The sequence below is a fragment of the Arvicanthis niloticus genome, unplaced genomic scaffold (genome assembly GCF_011762505.2).
Source record: "Arvicanthis niloticus isolate mArvNil1 unplaced genomic scaffold, mArvNil1.pat.X pat_scaffold_873_arrow_ctg1, whole genome shotgun sequence".
Lineage (NCBI taxonomy): Eukaryota > Metazoa > Chordata > Mammalia > Rodentia > Muridae > Arvicanthis > Arvicanthis niloticus.
Window position 1 is genome coordinate 6,543 of NW_023046453.1, and position 9,017 is coordinate 15,559.

The window sequence follows — 9,017 nt, forward strand, 5'->3', positions numbered from 1 at the left end:
CTCTCCTGGCTCCTTCTGAAGCTCCGCTCTGTGATTCAGATCTTCACTTGAGTGAGTGTTTTGGGGCTCGGGGCTCAAAGCTCAGTGACCATATACTTTATTTTTTATTTATTTATTTATTTTTATTTTTTTCTTTTTTGGTTTTTCGAGACAGGGTTTCTTTGTGTAGCCCTGTCTGTCCTGGAACTCACTCTGTAGACCAGGCTGGCCTCGAACTCAGAAATCCACCTGCCTCTGCCTCCCAAGTGCTGGGATTAAAGGCGTGCGCCACCACTGCCCGGCAACCATATACTTTAAAAGACTTTCCAGTAGGCGAATGGGCGTGGACACGGTGAACTGGTTCATGTCACAGCCTGGTAAGCAGCCTGTCTCAAGAACTTTCTAAAAGTCTTGCTAATAGTTCTTCAGGCCAAGGTCACAGCCAGGGCCACTCTCAAGCCTGTTGTTCCCAAGAATCCACTGCTGTTTGATGACTCAGCATCTGCTGCAGGCGAGCTCTCTGCAAGAGACTAGTTCTGACAATCTCCTCAGTCCTCCACTAAGAATTCCTTCTGTGGGGGGGGGGGGGAGAATGGTTTTCCTGACTAGTGTGGCTTATTATCAAGGACGAAGGGGACAGTGATGGGGCTACACTAGTGCCAAAGAATCAGCAGGCTCTTGTTCAGGGTCAAGGGTTAGTGGCTGTTAGCTAACACTTCTGTGGGTGTCAGATCCACTCTCTAAACCTCCCAAACAAAGCTGTGAGAGTAGATGATCTCACATAGAGATATTTGAATGAGGTCATATAGACTAATATGTAACGTGTGTGTGTGTGTGTGTGTGTGTGTGTGTGTGTGTGTGTGTAGTGAAGTCATGGTGTCATGGTGTTACACACTCCTACTTCTTGGGGGCAGAAGCAGGTGGATCTCTGTGAGTTCCAGGACAGCCAGTTATATAATGAAACCCTATCTCCAAATTTTTTGTTTTTATACATTTATTTATTTTAGGTGTGTGTGTCATTTTGTGTGTGAGTCACAGTATATGTGTGTCTCAGAGGACAGACAACGTGCGGGGCAGTAGGTTTTTCCTCCCACCATGTGGGTTCTGCTCATGGAACTTAAATCTTAGAGAGAAGCAGCCTTACCCACTGAGCCATCCTACCATTCCTAGACTAGATGGTCTCTAAGGTCGCTTCCAGTAACCATTTCATGGCATAACTCTTATGTAGTAGCAACATAGCAAGTCTGGGTCCGAGTTCATTGATGTTTGACAGATAGGGAAAACACAGGAACCATGCAATGGATTGGCTTCAGTCATCTGAAGTCCCAGCTCTGCATCGTGAAACACTCAACATATCCTGGCTCCAGTGCAAGATTCTAACAGCTTCCTAGTTAGAGCCAGTGAGCCAGCTCAGCAGGGAAAGCGACTTGCTGCAAGCCGGATACCCTGAGACCAGTCCTGACACTGATTTCATACATGTGCCCCTCCTCCACAAATAAATACTGAATGCCATTTTAAATAGACTGCTGGAGGCAGTAGCAAGATGATTACTACAAATTTAGGTCCAGCCTGGTCTATATAGCAAGTTCCAAGACAGCCAGGGCTATATGGCTAAACTGGGTACCCTGGGCATCACAGTAGGAAGAGTGCTTGGCTAGCAGGTACAACCCCTAGGTTAGAACCTTGGCACTGAGCCTGAGATATAGGAGGCCCTGAAGAAACAAAGAAAAGAAGGAAGGAAAGAAGGGAAGGAGAGGGAAGGAGAGGGAAGGAGAGTGGAGGGGAAGGGAGGGAGTGTGCCCACCTACCTACCCTCTTTCTGAAGCCTGCAGAAAAAACAAAGGTCACAATGTTACAGACGAAGGTTGTAGTGTTAATACAAACAATATAGAGTACCACTTAACAATACTCCCATAACCTACCCAGGTGGTCACTTTCTCAGTATTGAGGATAAGAAAACTCAGACTGTCGGGAGCTTTTACAGAAGGAGCCAGAGACGAAGGCAAGGAACAGATTGGAAGCTGCTGATATGTATTTCTGTCATCTGTTGACTAGGATGAGGGGCTCAGGTCCCACGGGCACAATGACAAGGTCAGCCCCATCTCTTCTCTGGGTTCCTGGCAACAGCCAGTCAAGCCAGAAAGAGCAATCTGTCAAATCTAATTAGAGTAGAAGAAAGTGAACAATGGGTGCCCAGCTCTGAGCTGACAGCCCCGGTTAATGACAGGAGGATCTCAGAGGGACGAGTTTTGTGTGCTTGGAAACGGGTTCTACGGATCAATCCTTTCCTTCATTCAGAGTGTAAAACGTCGCTAACTGGATTCTTATCTACTGCACCAGAAATCTGCAGGTCTCTGTGCTTTTTAGAATTCGAGTACATCCAACAAAGGCAGGAGAGAGCGTGGGTCTGTTCCAAAGGTGAGGTTGAAACAGAAGACAGTTACATCATGGGTAACCGTGAATGTGGGGCTGTGTGCTGTTAAGGCTATGAGTGGGTTCTCATTTCTTTTTTTGTATTAAGTTATACCAGTGACATTAGCATTTCTCTGTCTTTGAAATCCTCTTAATACAAGGCTTATGATTTCAGTGCTGAAATTTCACAAGCGTCTGAATTTTTATTAGGGTCATGAATAAACATACTGTAAGATGCAAAACTATTTACATTTTTGATTTGTATTTTTAAAGGCGTCTCTGGTCTGGGTGATTTATCTGTCACATCAAAAAATGGATTTCACAAAGAAGAGAGTATCTTTTTTTAAATTCGGTTAAATATATTTCTTAAAATTAATAGATGAACCAGGCTACTGATGCTTAAAAAGAAACATTTGCACAATGTAAAGTTTCAAATCAGTGAAGCCTGACTGTCAATCTTTTATACCAAATTCCAATGCTTTATTCATTTAAGTTGGTGCTGGTGTAGGTATTTAGTAATGAACAAATGTTCTCAGAGATGGACATTTAATTATCTTAAAAGATAAAATTTAAAAATCAGGTAAAGTGAAAGGTCTTGGGCAGGAAGAGGGTGAACACCAGGCTGGGACCCACTGGTCCCATTTACTGAGTTATTGTCCATTTATTCTCTCAGTTAATCCTCACCGCACTCTCTGGAGCCCGTCTCTTTCCATTCTCTCCTCTGGGTAGATAAGGAAACTAGTCCAACAACACAAAGAAACACAGACCTCCCCCAGTCCAGGCTGGTCCGGTTCCAAGAGCCACAATGTGAGAACCTTTCCGGTAGATGTAAGAAATATTAAATACTAAAAACCATCGAATTCACGATGAGCTGTTAAGCCGCCAACATCTATCTGTCTCTACACACTAGCTTGGTGTGGTCATGCCACTCCCTTTACAGCACGTGGGGAATCTTTTATTTTCTTTTAAAAAATTGTTTATTAGATTTATTCTGTTCTTTTATTTCTGACAGCGTCTCTGCCCGCCCCACCCAGTCCTTTGTCTCCTTTCTCTTACATACCCATTATGTTAATAAACTATCTTGTAAAATGTCACTACTCTTTCACCTCAAGCCTGGTACCCCCTCCCGACGCCCCCCCGACCCCCGCCCAGAGAAGCAGCGTTACCAACGTTTCTCCTTCGGTCGTCAAGGATGTATGTGTGTAAGTGTGTCATTGTTTTGTGTGACTTTTAAAAACAGAACTAGCGCCATGCTGTATTTTCTGTTTGACTCGTCTGTTTCCTATCCGTGCCCTGTGGAGCTCCTTTGAAATGTTTACTCCCAGATGTTGTCCCAGCATCAGAACCGCTTTCACTTGTTTTCCCTCAGCCTGGGCTTTGAAATGACTTCATAGCACAAGTCAACACCTAACTGGGTTTGTATTCACGGGGCAGGTTGAAACAGGCATAGGCTTTAGGGCTGACTGAAGTGTTACTAACAACTTAGAGGAACGGGGGAAAAAGCAGGCGGCTCTATCTGCACTGTGAGCTCAAAGAGAGGCCCAGCGCAGGCGCGCTGTGTTCTCACGGTTATCCTTAGCCCCCTGCCTCCGGGTAGTTAGCCCTCACTCTCCAGTCATTAATTCCTTACACCTGAGCTATGAGTAGCCGACTCACAAAGGCGATGTTGTAAAGACGAAGTGAGGTAGCACAGGGAATGATCGCAAACCTTGTATTGATTCCTGCGTTCGCTTCTCGGGGGATGGTCTTTCAGAGGAAACCTTAAACCGTGCCTCAAAGGAGAGTGGTTAATGAGTGGACCTATGGGTGTGGTTGGCAGCCTGGAAGCTATAGAGGACGGACATGAGGATACAAACCTATGATCCAGACCCTTGGGAGACTGAAGAAGCCAACCTGTCCGACACCGAGAGACCCTGTCCAATACAAAACAAACCAGAAACAACGACAACAAAACCAAATTAAAGGCACTGGAGAACGCCAGCTGGGACGACTGTTGATTAGCAGTGTTTCTGGAGTGACGTTTGTCAAATGTAAAATGGGGTAATAGTAATGGTGGTCTGTTCCAAGTGCCACCTCATTTGGTCCCCACAGCAGCACCTGTGACACAGCAGCCTGCCTGTCTAAATGAGAGAATCTCTGAATGGAGAGCACTTAGGATATTTTTGGTGTGACTGATGTATGTGGTACTATACTGTGCTGACAGGGTGGCCTAAATTTGGGATTAGCTTACATTCTTCGCTGTCTCTTAGTTGCTTTATTTCTTTTGAGATGGCCTCAAGGAGCAGGGACTGGGGCTGTCTTTGAACTCCTGAATTTTCCACTGCCTCCTGAGTGCTAGGGTTACGAGCCTGCGCACTTGGCTAGTGCAGCGCGCCTGGCTAACGCATGAATTCGCGGGATACCTGCTGCATGTCAAACGTCTACAGCCTCGCCGTACATGTGGAAATATGAAGTGCAAATATTTCCTCCAAACATGGAGGTCTTGTCCCCAAAGGGGCTTATGATTTTTAAATTGAAGTTCTTCAGAATATGAGGTAACATATTTTGGGAATTTTGAACCCCGTGATTAAAAGCTTTGCTAATGCCCATGGTAGGGGTAGCTGCCATCAACCAACACAAGGCAGAGTTATGAATATTCACAATCTGTGGATTGTCATAATTTTTCAAATTATGAAGACTGTTTATCAATGTTTTTCTTTAATTACAAAGGTTAAGATAAGCCTGTGACATCTGCTCATTTGATCTAGCTGGGCCTTGAATCTGAAAGGGAGTCTTTGGAGGGTCTCAGAGAGGGCTAACCAGCCTGGTCTCAGGGCTGTCTGAGGGCTGGGGCAGCTGCGGGCAGCTGCTCTCCTGCTGTTTAGCTTTCATAGAGGCCCAGAAGCACTCAAATATTCCATTGTTCTAAACACAATACAAGTGAATATTTAGCAGGCGGATGAAATTTAGTAGGAACTAAAACACAGGCAAGCAATGAGCCGGAATACACACGAAACGAGCCTGGTTGGGGGGAATTTCCAAGTAATAAACCTGGGCTGTTTCTAAAATGTCTGCCCATCCCTCTCAGCTCAGAGAGCTTTCTCTAACCCACAGAACCTGTTTTTAGGGTGGGTGGGTGTGAACTCATTCCAACCAGCCCCAAACTGAAATTCCAATTCAACAAAAAAAGACCACTTCAGCTGTCAGGAGCTGAAGCCACGTGTGAATTTTGGTCTAAGAATCAGTCAGACAGCAGATGGGCCAAGTGTTTGGGGAATGTGATGAGGCCTGAGCCAAGCCCCTTTGCCTTCATTCCAGGCTTAGCTCAGAGAGGAGCAATTCGGAATGCATTTCTTTTAAAGAGACAACGTTAAAATGTCCTTTTGGTTTGTGTGTTATTTATGGAGTTGAGGTATTAGGGATTGAACTCGGCGTGGCACCCACTGCAAAAGCTCTGCCATGTTTTTGTTGTTGTTTTGTTGACAGGGTTTACCTTGTAGCCAGGATGGCACCCTCCTATTTTGGCCACCAGAGTGCTAGGTCCAGGTGTGCCCCCACCATACCCAGTTTACATTTATATTACTTTTATAAGAGAACCAACTAATAATGTGAAAAGGGAGTATTGAAAAAAAAAAAAAAAAAAAAAAAAAAAAAAAAAAAAAAAAAGCCCCCTTTTTACACTGAAGAGATTTCTCTTCTTCCTTCTCCTTCTCTCCAGCACCGGCCCCCCTGACAAGGTTTCTTTGTGTAGCCCTAGCTGTTCTTGAACTCACAGAGATTACTCGCCTCTGCCTCCTGGCACTGAAGAGATTTCTTAGCAGACAAATGTCTTTGATGGTGTGTGTTGGTTAATTCTCTGCTGCTGTCAACTGAACAAATTCAAGCCAGATTAGATTATACTAAAGGTAGGTTTATTACTGCAAATTCACTGGCCCCAAGGATTGAAGCCAGGGGAGTTGCCATGGGGAGAGAAGGGGGAGAGGGAGAGAGAGAGAGAGAGAGAGAGAGACAGACAGACAGACAGACAGACAGACACACACACACACACACAGAGGTACCAAAATGTCTGGATTATATAGGGAGGAGCCCCTGGGGGAAGGGCAGTCCAGCCCCTGGGCTGGAAAGTTGAGGGTTGGGCGCAGGGTAAACCAGCTAGAGACTGAGGGATGCTGGGAGAGCCTGCAGAAGACCAGGTCTGCTTTGATATGTAAAATATGCACCTCAGTGCCTTGCCCCTTTCTGAAACCGAACGGTGTGTAATTGTCAATATAAACAGTCGGACACTGGCAACACCACTACTATAAGGTGCTTAGATTCATAAACCAATGCCTTAGTCCCTCTATATCCCTAAGAAGCTGGTAAAGTAGATTTAACAGTAGTTTGGCCAAAACAGAGAGAGTCGTCTCCTCACCCATGTTACAGGTTAGCAGAAAAGACAAAATGAACGCCAAGAAGTCCGAGTGTGTACTATAACCGTGAGAACCTTAACCAGCCTTTTCCTGAGGAGCAGATTTGGGCCCCTGAGTATCTTATTTGTCCTTAGGCAGTCAGTTTGTATTGAAGTTTGGACCAAGGATGTGGGACCCTAAAGATCTTAGCCACACAACAAGAATAAAGGACCAATGAAGACGGAATCTCAGGCCTGAAACACTTTCAGTCTAGTGGGCCAATGAGCTGGTTCTGGAACTACCTGCAAAAAACGGTTCACTCCTAAAGAGATAGGCGGAATAATCATCCCTTTAATGAGATACTGTGCCTTCCCTTCCCAGAATTCCCACAGACCAGCACTGCGGGTTTTCAGGGCTGTGCTAAGGCAGCGCCATAAGCCCCACCCACTTTTCCGGATCTTAGAAACAATGTAACTTTTCCTTTCTTCTGTCTCTGCTGCAAGTGGCTGCCTGCTACTGTGTTTCTGACCTTCACAGTCAGTTTATCTCAAATGGGATGGGTTTGTTTTTTTCTTTTTCTCTTCTCCCGTCTCTTCTGTGAAGCTGAGATTTACAGCTTCTCCGCCTGGCCCTGTTTTAGTTTTAACTTCTAATAAAATTGTCCTCCGCCTTCCGTTTGAATCCATTCCTAAAGTATTTTCTTAACGAGACTAAGCGCCCCAAGAGGGGACACCAATTTCCCCAGGATTGGCGAGATGGTTCACTGAGGGAAAGTACCCACTGTGCACACCTGTCTCAAACTCTGGGCTTTCAAATAAAGGTGAAAGGAGGGACCGGCTCCACAAAAATGGGCCTCTCCCATCTGCATGCTCTCCACAGCCTGCAATGATACAAGAGCTGAAGATTTGAGAATGGATTCTCTTTAAAGTCAAAACAAAAACAGTTATAAGCTTCAGCAGCTCCAGGATGGGTCAAAGGAAACTAATAACAAAACCCCCATGCCATCCGCATTAGGTCAGACATGGCAAACAAGGAGCCACATGGTGCTCTAGAGGCTTCAGAGAAAAGAGGGCCACTCAGAGTGTGTGTGTGTGTGTGGGGGGGGAAGAGCCCCAAGTGTGAAGCAAAGCCTGCTTAGACAAGAGACAGGAGAAAGAGTAGAAGTTATGTTTTTCTGAATACTTCAGAATAACACTTGGCTGTGGTCCCGGCAAGCTGCTGCACTAGGGGCGGATCCGGTGGTGGTGGTGGGGAATACAGTATCTCATTAAAGAACTGTTTTATGAAGTGTGTCTCTTCATAAGGGATGGTCCCTTGAAGGGATGGTCCCTTGGGTACTCCGCTTAGCTGAAAGGTTAGGCCTCAGTCTAGGCCAAATATTTCATCAGGGTTTTTTTTCTTTTTAACTCTAACACTCACCTCATACACAAACAATAACAGAAAATACAATTTTAAAACATGTACAAATCTCATGTTTTGAAAGAGAAAATGATCGGGTGTTACAATGCCCCACCCAGTCTGCTCGCTGCAGACTTCTTCCCTCCTGTGTAACAGTCCCAGGTTACCTCAGGTTCTTGCTCTCCTGCTCTGCACACTGATTTTGCAAATGAAAAAAGTCCAAGGGTGTGATGGCCGAACGGAGGCTCTACTGCCTCTTCCTCTTCTTCTCCCAATACAGCTTAGGATCTGCACTAAATTGCCTCTTCCTGAAAGTGGTCTTTGGGTTTTATTTCATTTTGAGGAGAAAGGGCTCACTTTGGAAATTTTGCTTGGAAGCTCAGATTCAAATTTCTAAAAGGTGGGAGTGTTCCTGACTTAGGCAGAGTGCAAAGCCTTGGGTTTTGCACAACTGAAGGAGAGAAGCAAAACTCACAGCAGGTTAGAATTCTAAATATAGCTGGACCTTGCTTTTCACAGAGTTCAGGGTTCCGGAAGATTCAAGGCTCAGATAGCAGAGGTGAGGAATTTATTTTGACATCTCTTCCGAAGAGAGGGGAATAGCGGGTGGAGGAAGGGGAGGAACAGGTGAGGGAGGGGAAAGAAGGTGTCGCAGTTGAAAAGAGGGATCCTTCTCAGTAACAAAGAAAACGTCAGTCCCCCCCCTCAGAAGTGCTTGGCTTTGTGGGCTGTGAGCTGCTTTTCTGGGGGAGTGCCTCAACAGGAGGCTCCTGCGGTGTCCCTGCCTTAGTTTAGCTTTTGGTTCAATAGTCCAGGGTCGCTCAGGGGGATGTGAGCTTGCATTGTATTAATGTTTTCAGC